The following is a 15,366-nucleotide window of genomic DNA, read 5'->3' as shown; positions in this document are numbered from 1 at the left end:
TGTAGGTTCATTGTGTTTACTGTAGGTTCATTGTGTTTACTGTAGGTTCAGTGTGTTTACTGTAGGTTCATTGTGTTTACTGTAGGTTCAGTGTGTTTACTGTAGGTTCATTGTGTTTACTGTAGGTTCAGTGTGTTTACTGTAGGTTCATTGTGTTTACTGTAGGTTCAGTGTGTTTACTGTAGGTTCATTGTGTTTACTGTAGGTTCATTGTGTTTACTGTAGGTTCATTGTGTTTACTGTAGGTTCATTGTGTTTACTGTAGGTTCATTGTGTTTACTGTAGGTTCATTGTGTTTACTGTAGGTTCAGTGTGTTTACTGTAGGTTCATTGTGTTTACTGTAGGTTCAGTGTGTTTACTGTAGGTTCATTGTGTTTACTGTAGGTTCAGTGTGTTTACTGTAGGTTCATTGTGTTTACTGTAGGTTCAGTGTGTTTACTGTAGGTTCATTGTGTTTACTGTAGGTTCAGTGTGTTTACTGTAGGTTCATTGTGTTTACTGTAGGTTCATTGTGTTTACTGTAGGTTGATTGTGTTTACTGTAGGTTCAGTGTGTTTACTGTAGGTTCATTGTGTTTACTGTAGGTTCATTGTGTTTACTGTATTTTCATTGTGTTTACTGTAGGTTCAGTGTGTTTACTGTAGGTTCATTGTGTTTACTGTAGGTTCAGTGTGTTTACTGTAGGTTCACTGTGTTTACTGTAGTTTCTTTGTGTTTACTGTAAGTTCAGTGTGTTTACTGTAGGTTAATTGCGTTTACTGTAGTTTTGTTGTGTTTACTGTAAGTTCAGTGTGTGTACTGTAGGTTCAGTGTGTTTACTGTAGGTTCATTGTGTTTACTGTAGGTTCATTGTGTTTACTGTAGGTTCAGTGTGTTTACTGTAGGTACATTGTGTTTACTGTAGGTTCATTGTGTTTACTGTAGGTTCAGTGTGTTTACTGTAGGTACATTGTGTTTACTGTAGGTTCAGTGTGTTTACTGTAGGTTCATTGTGTGTACTGTAGGTTCAGTGTGTGTACTGTAGGTTCAGTGTGTTTACTGTAGATTCAGTGTTATTACTGTAGATTCATTGTGTTTACTGTAGGTTCCGTGTGTGTACTGTAGGTTCAGTGTGTATACTGTAGATTCAGTGTTATTACTGTAGATTCATTGTGTTTACTGTAGGTTCCGTGTGTGTACTGTAGGTTCAGTGTGTTTACTGTAGATTCAGTGTTATTACTGTAGATTCAGTGTGTTTACAGTAGATTCAGTGTTATTACTGTAGAATCATTGTGTTTACTGTAGATTCCGTGTGTGTACTGTAGGTTCAGTGTGTGTACTGTAGGTTCATTGTGTGTACAGTAGGTTCAGTGTGTGTACTGTACGTTCATTGTGTTTACTGTAGGTTCATTATGTTTACTGTAGGTTCATTATGTTTACTGTAGGTTCATTGTGTTTACTGTAGGTTCAGTGTGTGTACTGTAGGTTCATTATGTTTACTGTAGGTTCATTATGTTTACTGTAGGTTCATTGTGTTTACTGTAGGTTCAGTGTGTGTACTGTAGGTTCATTGTGTTTACTGTAGGTTCAGTGTGTGTACTGTAGGTTCATTGTGTGTACAGTAGGTTCAGTGTGTTTACTGTAGGTTCATTGTGTTTACTGTAGGTTCAGTGTGTTGACTGTAGGTTCAGTGTGTTTACTGTAGGTTCAGTGTGTTTACTGTAGGTTCAGTGTGTTTACTGTAGGTTCGTTATGTTTACTGTAGGTTCATTATGTTTACTGTAGGTTCAGTGTGTAAGTTCAGTTTGTTTAGGTTGCTGTATGTGTGTGATTTAACTGCCCAAGTCATCACAACAGACACTGTACTTCTGCATAAGCTGTTTTCAAACCTCAGAGGCATACTGTAACACTTAAAACAACCAAATGATCTCAACACATTAGGCTATAGGTTACAGTACACGGTAACATGCCCAAGAAAAGTGCAATACCACCTCATGCATTCATTCCTGATTCCAGAAATACAACTATCCCTATGAAACTGTAAATGGGAACTGTCTCTTAAAAGTTTCCAGTCCCTTCACAGTTAATGGTTAATAGCTGATGATGATTGTGCTTGAGGCCTCCTAAAATGTTCTCCTCCAGTGAAAGTCCCACAGTACCCCATGTCTCTGTCAGGATGAAAATAGCTCTGCACTGCCACCAGAGAACAGAACTATGGGGTAGGTGACTGTTTGTGTGGGTGCACGTGCGCTCGCGTGTGTATCCTCCAGAGGGACCTCAGGCACATACAAGCCCCCTCTCCAACTTGCTTCCGAACCCACCACAGTGGCCAGCCAGGCGGTGTGGGGTGTGGGACCAGCAGCCGGTGGTCTCAGAGAGACACAGACGATGATACACTCTGTCTTTCTAGTGGTATTCCCACAGGCTTAATTTATTCATATCCTATTGGTCCCTCCAACACACGCGTGTAACATCTCCACTGCTACAGTTGTTATGACACGGAGTGTGTAGCTAATGGCTTGATGATGTCAGAGACACATGCTACGGTCCAATATCCACAACAGCATACCAGTTACAATATATAAATACCATACAAATGGCTTAGTTCTATGTTGTATGCTAATGTATGTATTTGAAAGGATCTCGTGGATATATGTGGATGGATGATACAGACATGTCTATATGTATGTGGATGGATGATACAGACATGTCTATATGTATGTGGATGGATGATACAGACATGTCTATATGTATGTGGATGGATGATACAGACATGTCTATATGTATGTGGATGGATGATACAGACGTCTATATGTATGTGGATGGATGATACAGACATGTCTATATGTATGTGGATGGATGATACAGACATGTCTATATGTATGTGGATGGATGATACAGACATGTCTATATGTATGTGGATGGATGATACAGACATGTCTATATGTATGTGGATGGATGATACAGACATGTCTATATGTATGTGGATGGATGGATGATACAGACATGTCTATATGTATGTGGATGGATGGATGATACAGGCATGTCTATATGTATGTGGATGGATGATACAGGAATGTCTATATGTATGTGGATGGATGATACAGACATGTCTATATGTATGTGGATGGATGATACAGACATGTCTATATGTATGTGGATGAATACAGACATTCTACATGTATGTGGATGAATACAGACATGTCTATATGTTTGTGGATGAATACAGATATGTCTATATGTTTGTAGATGAATATAGACATGTCTACATGTTTGTGGATGAAGACAGACATGTCTATATGTTTGTGGATGAATACAGATATGTCTACATGTTTGTGGATGAAGACAGATATGTCTAGCCACAAAGACACAGAAATTAGTCCCACTGGTTTGATATCAGCACGATCTGGTCTCTCCGTTGCACTCTTACTGTCTATGAGAGATGCAGAATACTGTACATAAAGGCAACCACAAGCATCAACCATCTATTACTATAGGGACTGCCCCCCAGTGCATCTAGATATTGGGGCAAATAACATGCATCATTATAATTCCCTTTCGTTTAATGTCTCTGAACCAATATTATGCATATTCCAGTGGCAGGATAGAGGCAGAAGGCTGCATCCCAGATGGCCCCCTATTTCCTGTATCGTGCACTACTTTGGACCAGACTGGGCCCTGGTCAGAAGTCCTATAAAGGGAATAGGGTGCCATTTGGGACGCTGGGTTCGGTCATCTAGCCTGCTGTTCAGTCCAATATACCTGTATGTGAGGATTGATGGAGGGAGAGAGATCAAATGGAAATGTTAATGATGAAATATTAAGTATATTTCAGTTTCTCTCTCTCTCTCACACACACACACACACACACACACACACACACACACACACACACACACACACACACACACACACACACACACACACACACACACACACACACACACACACACACACACACCTTGTGGTTTTGATTGTGGAGTGTAACTTGATTTCATGTGCACATAAACTCAGAAAAAAAGAAGACCTCTCACTGTCAACTGCGTTTATTTTCAGCAAACTTAACATGTGTAAATATTTGTAAGAACATAACAAGATTCAACAACTGAGACATAAACTGAACAAGTTCCACAGACATGTGACTAACAGAAAGGGAATAGTGTGTCCCTGAACAAAGGGGAGGGTCAAAATCAAAAGTAACAGTCAGTATCTGGTGTGGCCACCAGCTGCATTAAGTACTGCAGTGCATCTACTCCTCATGGACAGCACCAGATTTGCCAGTTCTTGCTTTGAGATGTTACCCCACTCTTCCACCAAGGCACCTGCAAGATCATTTCTGGGGGGGAATGGCCCTAGCCTTCACCCTCCGATCCAACAGGTCCCAGACGTGCTCAATGGGATTGAGATCCGGGCTCTTCGCTGGCCATGGCAGAACACTGACATTCCTGTCTTGCAGGAAATCACGCTCAGAATGAGCAGTATGGCTGGTGGTATTGTCATGCTGGAGGGTCATGTCAGGATGAGCCTGCAGGAAGAGTACCACATGAGGGAGGAGGATGTCTTCCCTGTAATGCACAGTGTTGAGATTGCCTGCAATGACAACAAGCTCAGTCCGATGATGCTGTGACACACCATCGCAGACCATGACGGACCCTCCACCTCCAAATCGATCCCGCTTCAGAGTACAAGCCTCGGTGTAACGCTCATTCCTTCGACGATAAACCCGAATCCGACCATCACCCCTGGTGAGACAAAACTGCAACTCGTCAGTGAAGAGCACTTTTTGCCAGTCCTGTCTGGTCCAGCGACGGTGGGTTTGTGCCCATAGGTGACGTTGTTGCTGGTGATGTCTGGTGAGGACCTGCCTTACAACAGGCCTACAAGCCCTCAGTCCAGCCTCTCTCAGCCTATTGCGGACAGTCTGAGCTCTGATGGAGGGATTGTGCGTTCCTGGTGTAACTCGGGCAGTTGTTGTTGCCATCCTGTACCTGTCCCGCAGGTGTGTTGTTCGGATGTACCTGTTGGGGTTCGTTCCTTGTTCCTTGTCAATCATTTGCATATTGGTGAAATTAGCATTCAGACAATATCTTTAAGTAAATCAATCATTCATTTATTAATGCAATTGCAGACAGAAGTTGACAACGGGAACATAGCACGCATGTTTCCGAGTAAGTTCTGCAAAATAGAAAATGGTCCAAGTTGTTTTATTATGCTTGCAGTCAACCTACACAATCACAACCTTAATATATCAATAATTTGGTACAGCCCCTATCATGACCCCAAGGTGAACCCAACATACCGATCCTGTGCAGGTGTTGTTACACTGTGAGGATTATCAGCTGTCCGTCCTGTCTCCCTGTAGCGCTGTCTTAGGCGTCTCACAGTACAGACATTAAAATGTATTGCCCTGGCCACATCTGCAGTCCTCATGCCTCCTTGCAGCATGCCTAAGGCACGTTCACGCAGATGAGCAGGGAACCTGGGAATCTTTCTTTTGGTGTTTTTCAGAGTCAGTAGAAAGGCCTCTTTAGTGTCCTAAGTGACCTTAACTGCCCACCGTCTGTAAGCTGTTAGTGTCTTAACGACCGTTCCACAGGTGCATGTTCATTAATTGTTTGTGGTTCATTGAACAAGCATGGGAAACAGTGTTTAAACCCTTTACAATGAAGATCTGTGAAGTTTTTGGGATTTTTATGAATTATCTTTGAAAGACAGGGTCCTGAAAAAGGGATGTTTCTTTTTTTGCTGAGTTTATGTAACCGGTGGATTTTGAGGGCCAGGGAGAGGATCTTCTTAGTTAAACATGATGTACTGCACTCGCCTGTAGGCTACTGTACCACTGTGATGTGATGGTTAAGGTAAATGGGAGATGGTTACTGCACTTAGGTACTTTTCCATTTTCTGTTTTCTAACCTAAATTATAACAAAAACATTTATATTTTCTATTCTGATTCTGAACTGCAGGGTGAAGGGCTTTATTTTTTATTCACATGATTGCATTGAGCAACAGGGCAGTGTCTCTTTTAGGAGGTTTGGTTTCAGACAGGGCTAAGCTATTTTATGAATAAACAAACTTTTCCCAGAGGACTTAGAGGAGTTTTGACAGTAGCAGTGTTGTTGTTGCAGTAAAGATGTGGCATGCTCCCTCTCTCCACAACCCCCAGAGAAAAGTAACACGTAATCTCCATTCCCTCATTCCCTCTATTTATGAAGCTATTTATGCTTGATAATGTTCATGGTGTCGGTCAGATGAGTCGATTTGAAATGAGAGGTACTGGCACATCAGAGACAATTACAGTGCATTCGGAAAGTATTCAGACCCCTTGACTTTTTCCACATTTTGTTACAATACAGCCTTATTCTAAAATTGATTTAAAAAAAATATATCATCAATCTACACACGATACCCCATAATGATGAAGCAAAAACACGTTTTTACAAATTCTTGCAAATGTATTAAAAATAAAAAAATATCAAAAAAATACATTTACAAGTATTCAGACCCTTTACTCAGTACTTTGTTGAAGCACCTTTGGCAGTCTTGAGTCTTCTTGGTTATGATGCTACAAGCTTGGCACACCTGTATTTGGGCAGTTTCTCCCATTCTTATCTGCAGATCCTCTCCAGCTCTGTCAGGTTGGATAGGGAGCATCGCTGCACAGCTATTTTCACGTCTCTCTAGAGATAGATCGGTTCAAGTCCAGGCTCTGGCTGGGCCACTCAGGACATTCAGAGACTTGTCCCGAAGCCACTCCTGCGTTGTCTTGGCTGTTGTCCTGTTGGAAGGCGAACCTTCACCCCAGTCTGAAAGTTCTGAGCGCTCTGGAGCAGGTCCACCGTAGGGATGGTGCCAGGTTTCCTCCAGATGTGACACTTGGCATTCATGCCAGAAACTTCAATCTTGGTTTCATCAAACCTGAGAATCTTGTTTCTCATGGTCTGAGAGTCTTTAGGTGCCTTTTGGCAAACTTCAAGCGGGCTGTCATGTGCCTTTTACTGAGGAGTGGCTTCCATCTGGCCACTCTACCATAAAGGCCTGTTTGGTGGAGTGCTGCAGAGATGGTTGTCTTTCTGGAAGGTTCTCCCATCTCCACAGAGGAACTCTAGAGCTCTGTCAGAGTGACCATCGGGTTCTTGGTCACCACCCTGACCAAGACCCTTCTCCCCCGATTGCTCAGTTTCGCAGGGCGCCCAGCTCTTGGAAGAGTCTTGGTGGTTCCAAACTTCATCCATTTAAGAATGATGCTGGCCACTGTGTTCTTGAGGACCTTCAATGCTGCAGACATTTTTTGGTACCCTTCCCCAGATCTGTGCCTCGACACAATCCTGACTCGGAGCTCTACGGACAATTCCTTCGACCTCATGGCTTGGTTTTTTCTCTGACATGTACTGTCAACTGTGGGACCTTATATAGACAGGTGTGTGCCTTTCCAAATCATGCCCAATCAATTGAATTTACCACAGGTGGACTTCAATCAAGTTGTAGAAACAACTCAAGGATGATCAATGGAAATAGGATGGACCTGAGCTAAGAGCAAAGGGTCTCATAGCAAAGGGTCTGAATACTTATGTAAGTAATGTATTGTATGTAGATTGATGAGGGGGAAAAAACTATTTAATCAATTTTATAATAAGGCTGTAACGTAACAAAATATGGAAAAAGGAAAAGGAGTCTGAATACTTTTCCGAATGCACTGTATATCCTGTAGCCTAGCCCTGTCACAGACCAATCAGTCACTGTATATCCTGTAGCCTAGCGCTGTGACAGACCAATCAGTCACTGTATATCCTGTAGCCTAGCGCTGTGACAGACCAATCAGTCACTGTATATCCTGTAGCCTAGCGCTGTGACAGACCAATCAGTCACTGTATATCCTGTAGCCTAGCGCTGTGACAGACCAATCAGTCACTGTATATCCTGTAGCCTAGCGCTGTGACAGACCAATCAGTCACTGTATATCCTGTAGCCTTGCGCTGTGACAGACCAATCACAGTGTTGTGCTTGTTGCTGTTATAGGCTTACAGATTCAAAGTAAGCTGATACAGTGATTGAAGGAAGGATGAACTGGAGAGATACGGTGAGGAGAAAGGGAGTGACAGTGAGAGAAGAACAGTAATGTAAACAGGTGTTAAAATTCCCTTCTTCCAGTTTCTCTTAAACTGTGGACAACATCTCGTTCAATGGCCTCACTCACAGCTATGACACACATACATACACACACACAGATGCACACACACAGACACAGACACACACACACACAGACACACACACACACACACACACACACACACACACACACACACACACACACACACACACACACACACACACACACACACACACACACACACACACACACACACACACACACACACACACACACACACAGTCCACCCTTCAGTCTGATGTGTAAATCACCACCTCTCATGTTTTCCTCAGTGTGTCTCTTCATCATGATTCAGGGGTCAGGGGTCAGGACTGTCTTTAATCAAAGACTCTTTCATTCCCTCAAGTCTTTGATTAGTGCTCTTCACACAGACTGAGACAAAGGCTGTCTAAGATATCTGTAACCACCCATCTTTATTTCTCCCACCCTGATGAGAAGCATGAGAAGAATGACATCAAATAGAGATGATTTAAAGTGTCCTAGCCATTTTATTTCTTCCTTGTTAAAAGAGACCACCATTACTTCAAGGCTGTGGAAAAGATCAAAGCACCTTCGTTACCATCTGCCCATCTGATTGTTCTTCTCCTCCTCTTTCCTCTGACCGCATGTCTCTCTCAATGTTAGCCTCTCTGATTCATGCAGGAACATACCCATTTCTATAGCTTTACTGGCTCTTAGTATTTCTGTTCTTGACCAGGTTTGAACTTCTCACAGCTGCACTGCATTGCAACTCAACGATTATAATGGTCCTTTCCCTCCTCTAATCTACCCTCCTCCTGCGCTTTTTACCCCCCCATCTCCTTCTCTCTCTCCCCTTTATCTCTCTCCCTCTCTCTCTCCCCCTCTCTCTCTCACTCGCTCTCTCTCCCTCTCTCTTTCCATTTCTCTCTCTCCCCCGTCTCTCTCTCTCTCTCTGTCCCTCTCTCTCGCTCCCTCTCCCCCCTTTCTCTCTCTCTCTCTCTCGCGCTCTCAATTCAATTTCAATTTAATGGCTTTATTGGCATGGGTAACATATGTTTACATTGCCTAAGCAAGTGAAATAGACAAAAAATGTACAGTAAACATTACACTCACAAAAGTTACAAAATAATAAAGACATTTCAAATGTCATATTATGTCTTTATACAGTGTTGTAATGATGTGCAAATAGTTAAAGTACAAAAGTGAAAATAAATAAACATAAATCTAGGTTGTATTTACAATGGTGTTTCTTCTTCACTGGTTGCCCTTTTCTTGTGCAACAGGTCACACATTTTGCTGTTGTGACGGCACACTGTAGTATTTCATCTAATAGATATGGGAGTTTATCAAAATTGGATTTGTTTTCAAATTCTTTGTGGGTCTGTGTGATCTGAGGGAAATATGTGTCTCTAATATGGTTATACATTTGGCAGGAGATTAGGAAGTGCAGCTCAGTTTCCACCTCATTTTGTGGGCAGTGTGCACAAAGCCTGTCTTCTCTTGAGAGCCAGGTCTGCCTTCGACGGCCTTTCTCAATAGCAAGGCTATGCTCACTGAGTCTGTACATAGTCAAACATTTACTTATTTTTGGGTCAGTCACAGTGGTCAAGTATTCTGCCACTGTGTACTCTCTGTTTAGGGCCAAATAGCATTCTAGTTTGCTCAGTTTGTTGGTAAATTCTTTCCAATGTGTCAAGTAATTATCTTTTTTTTTCTCTTTTGATTTGGTTGGGTCTTATTGTGTTGCTGTCCTGGGGCTCTGTTGGGTCTGTTTGTGTTTGTGAACAGAGCCCCAGGTCCAGCTTGCTCAGGGGACTCTTCTCCAGGTTTATCTCTCTGTAGGTGATGGCTTTGTTATGTAAGGTTTGGGAATCGCTTCCTTTTAGGTGGTTGTAGAATTTAACGGCTAATTTCTGGATTTAGAAAGTTAGCGGGTATCAGCCTAATTCTGCTCTGCATGCATTATTTTGTGTTTTACGTTGTACACTGATTATATCTTTGCAGAATTCTGCATGCAGAGTCTCAATTTGGTTTGTCCCATTTTGTGAATTCTTGGTTGGTGAGCAGACCCCAGACCACACAACCATAAAGGGCAATAGGTTCTATAACTGATTCAGGTATTTTTAGCCAGATCCTAATTGGTATGTTGAATTTTATGTTCCTTTTGATGGCATAGAAGGGCCTTCTTGCCTTGTCTCTCAGTTCGTTCAGAGCTTTGTGGAAGTTGTGGAAGTTGTGGCGTTGATGTTTAGGCCGAGCTATGAATCGTTTTTTGCTCTAGGGCAACATTGTCTAGATGGAATTTGTATTCTTTTTTTTTTCTTACTGAGATTTACTGTCAGGGCCCAGGTCTGACAGAATCTGTGCAGAAGATCTAGGTGCTGCTGTACGTCCTCCTTGGTTGGGGACAGAAGCACCAGATCATCAGCAACCCCCCCCCCCATCTCTCTCTCCCTTTCTCTCTCTCTCTCCCTTTCTCTCTCTCCCACTCTCGTGAGGACAGTTTGACTGTAAAAAGCAGAGAGAGTGAGAGAGAGTTTCTGCTCTCGTGCCAACTCCTCATGGAATTGTCATGCAAGATGCAGAAACAGACCAGGCTAACTGAGGGTAGTTCTTTAATAGAATGGTCTTGTCTGACTAACATATCTGACTTAATAAGTAGACGTCAGAGAGTGGAGCTCATTGACGTAACGGTTTCCTTCAATTATGTAGTCCTTATGTCACATGAATCATCGTAGCCTGACGATAAAGAAGTCACGACAAGAGCATGCTGGTTTTCCTCTACATCATGCTGGTTTTCCTCTACATTATGCTGGTTTTCCTCTACATTATGCTGGTTTTCCTCTACATTATGCTGGTTTTCCTCTACATTATGCTGGTTTTCCTCTACATTATGCTGGTTTTCCTCTACATTATGCTGGTTTTCCTCTACATTATGCTGGTTTTCCTCTACATTATAATGGTTTTGCTCTACATTATGCTGGTTTTCCTCTACATTATAATGGTTTTCCTCTACATTATGCTGGTTTTCCTCTACATTATGCTGGTTTTCCTCTACATCATGCTGGTTTTCCTCTACATCATGCTGGTTTTCCTCTACATTATGCTGGTTTTCCTCTACATTATGCTGGTTTTCCTCTACATCATGCTGGTTTTCCTCTACATTATGCTGGTTTTCCTCTACATTATGCTGGTTTTCCTCTACATCATGCTGGTTTTCCTCTACATCATGCTGGTTTTCCTCTACATTATGCTGGTTTTCCTCTACATTATGCTGGTTTTCCTCTACATCATGCTGGTTTTCCTCTACATTATATTCCCACATTTACAGATTTTGTGTGCAATAAGACCAATACGGCACATGTAATGGTTTGGAAAACACAGCCATATCGATCAAACAGTTCCACAACATTATATTCCCAATCCTGCATTATAAGAGTCTAAATGTGCATTTATTTCTATGACAAACCAAACAGAGCACACTAATAAATATGTCATGTGTTGTTGCACAGATACACAGGCCACTGAAATAGACCAAAACACTACAGTAACACTGACCAGGACTGTTCCAGTTACTATAAGACCAACACCCTACAGTAACACTGACCAGGACTGTTACAGTTGCTGTAAGACCATCACCCTACAGTAACACTGACCAGGACTGTTACAGTTACTATAAGACCAACACCCTACAGTAACACTGACCAGGACTGTTACAGTTACTATAAGACCAACACCCTACAGTAACACTGACCAGGACTGTTACAGTTACTATAAGACCAACACCCTACAGTAACACTGACCAGGACTGTTACAGTTACTATAAGACCAACACCCTACAGTAACACTGACCAGGACTGTTCCAGTTACTATAAGACCAACACCATACAGTAACACTGACCAGGACTGTTCCAGTTACTATAAGACCAACACCCTACAGTAACACCAGGACTGTTCCAGTTACTATAAGACCAACACCCTACAGTAACACTGACCAGGACTGTTACAGTTACTATAAGACCAACACTCTACAGTAACACTGACCAGGACTGTTACAGTTTATACAAGACCAACACCCTACAGTAACACTGACCAGGACTGTTACAGTTACTGTAAGACCAACACCCTACAGTAACACCAGGACTGTTACAGTTACTATAAGACCAACACCCTACAGTAACACCAGGACTGTTACAGTTTATACAAGACCAACACCCTACAGTAACACTGACCAGGACTGTTACAGTTACTATAAGACCAACACCCTACAGTAACACTGACCAGGACTGTTACAGTTACTATAAGACCAACACCCTACAGTAACACATGGACTGTTACAGTTACTATAAGACCAACACCCTACAGTAACACTGACCAGGACTGTTACAGTTACTATAAGACCAACACCCTACAGTAACACTGACCAGGACTGTTACAGTTACTATAAGACCAACCCTACAGTAACACTGACCAGGACTGTTACAGTTACTATACGACCAACACCTTACAGTAACACTGACCAGGACTGTTACAGTTACTATAAGACCAACACCCTACAGTAACACTGACCAGGACTGTTACAGTTACTATAAGACCAACACCCTACAGTAACACTGACCAGGACTGTTACAGTTACTATAAGACCAACACTCTACAGTAACACTGACCAGGACTGTTACAGTTAATATAAGACCAACACCCTACAGTAACACTGACCAGAACTGTTACAGTTACTATAAGACCAACACCCTACAGTAACACTGACCAGGACTGTTACAGTCACTATAAGACCAACACTCTACAGTAACACTGACCAGGACTGTTACAGTTACTATAAGACCAACACCCTACAGTAACACTGACCAGGACTGTTACAGTTACTATAAGACCAACACTCTACAGTAACACTGACCAGGACTGTTACAGTTACTATAAGACCAACACTCTACAGTAACACTAACCAGGACTGTTCCAGTTACTATAAGACCAACACCCTACAGTAACACTGACCAGGACTGTTACAGTTACTATAAGACCAACACCTAACTGTAACACTGACCAGGACTGTTACAGTTACTATACGACCAACACCCTACAGTAACACTGACCAGGACTGTTACAGTTAATATAAGACCAACACCCTACAGTAACACTGACCAGGACTGTTACAGTTAATATAAGACAAACACCCTACAGTAACACTGACCAGGACTGTTACAGTTACTATAAGACCAACACCTAACTGTAACACTGACCAGGACTGTTACAGTTACTATAAGACCAACACCCTACAGTAACACTGACCAGGACTGTTACAGTTACTATAAGACAAACACCTAACTGTAACACTGACCAGGACTGTTACAGTTACTATAATACCAACACCCTACAGTAACACTGACCAGGACTGTTACAGTTAATATAAGACCAACACCCTACAGTAACACCAGGACTGTTACAGTTGCTGTAAGACCATCATCCTACAGTAACACTGACCAGGACTGTTACAGTTACTATAAGACCAACACCCTACAGTAACACTGACCAGGACTGTTACAGTTACTATAAGACCAACACTCTACAGTAACACTGACCAGGACTGTTACAGTTACTATAAGACCAACACCCTACAGTAACACTGACCAGGACTGTTACAGTTACTATAAGACCAACCCTACAGTAACACCAGGACTGTTACAGTTACTATAAGACCAACACCCTACAGTAACACCAGGACTGTTACAGTTTATACAAGACCAACACCCTACAGTAACACTGACCAGGACTGTTACAGTTACTATAAGACCAACACCCTACAGTAACACTGACCAGGACTGTGACAGTTACTATAAGACCAACACTCTACAGTAACACTCACCAGAACTGTTATAGTTACTATAAGACCAACACCCTACAGTAACACTGACCATGGCTGTTACAGTTACTATAAGACCAATACTCTACAGTAACACTGACCAGGACTGTTACAGTTACTATAAGACCAACACCCTACAGTAACACTGACCAGGACTGTTACAGTTACTATAAGACCAACACTCTACAGTAACACCAGGACTGTTACAGTTACTATAAGACCAACACCCTACAGTAACACTGACCAGGACTGTTTCAGTTACTATAAGACCAACACCTTACAGTAACACTGACCAGGACTGTTACAGTTACTATAAGACCAACACTCTACAGTAACACTGACCAGGACTGTTACAGTTACTATAAGACCAACACTCTACAGTAACACTAACCAGGACTGTTCCAGTTACTATAAGACCAACACCCTACAGTAACACTGACCAGGACTGTTACAGTTACTATAAGACCAACACCTAACTGTAACACTGACCAGGACTGTTACAGTTACTATAAGACCAACACCCTACAGTAACACTGACCAGGACTGTTACAGTTACTATAAGACAAACACCTAACTGTAACACTGACCAGGACTGTTACGGTTACTATAATACCAACACCCTACAGTAACACTGACCAGGACTGTTACAGTTAATATAAGACCAACACCCTACAGTAACACCAGGACTGTTACAGTTGCTGCAAGACCATCATCCTACAGTAACACTGACCAGGACTGTTACAGTTACTATAAGACCAACACCCTACAGTAACACTGACCAGGACTGTTACAGTTACTATAAGACCAACACTCTACAGTAACACTGACCAGGACTGTTACAGTTACTATAAGACCAACACCCTACAGTAACACTGACCAGGACTGTTACAGTTACTATAAGACCAACCCTACAGTAACACCAGGACTGTTACAGTTACTATAAGACCAACACCCTACAGTAACACCAGGACTGTTACAGTTTATACAATAATAATACCAGGATGTCCACAATAATAATACCAGGATGTCCACAATAATAATACCAGGATGTCCACAATAATAATACCAAGATGTCCACAATAATAGTACCAGGATGTCCACAATAATAATACCAGGATGTCCACAATAATAGTACCAAGATGTCCACAATAATAATACCAGGATGTCCACAATAATAATACCAGGATGTCCACAATAATAGTACCAAGATGTCCACAATAATAATACCAAGATGTCCACAATTATAATACCAGGATGTCCACAATAATAGTACCAGGATGTCCACAATAATAATACCAAGATGTCCACAATAATAGTACCAGGATGTCCACAATAATAGTACCAGGATGTCCACAATAATAATACCAGGATGTCCACAATAA

Source organism: Salmo salar, chromosome ssa01 (genome assembly GCF_905237065.1).
Source record: "Salmo salar chromosome ssa01, Ssal_v3.1, whole genome shotgun sequence".
NCBI lineage: Eukaryota > Metazoa > Chordata > Actinopteri > Salmoniformes > Salmonidae > Salmo > Salmo salar.
The sequence above is the reverse complement of the archived record's forward strand: the minus strand, read 5'-3'. Positions refer to the sequence as shown.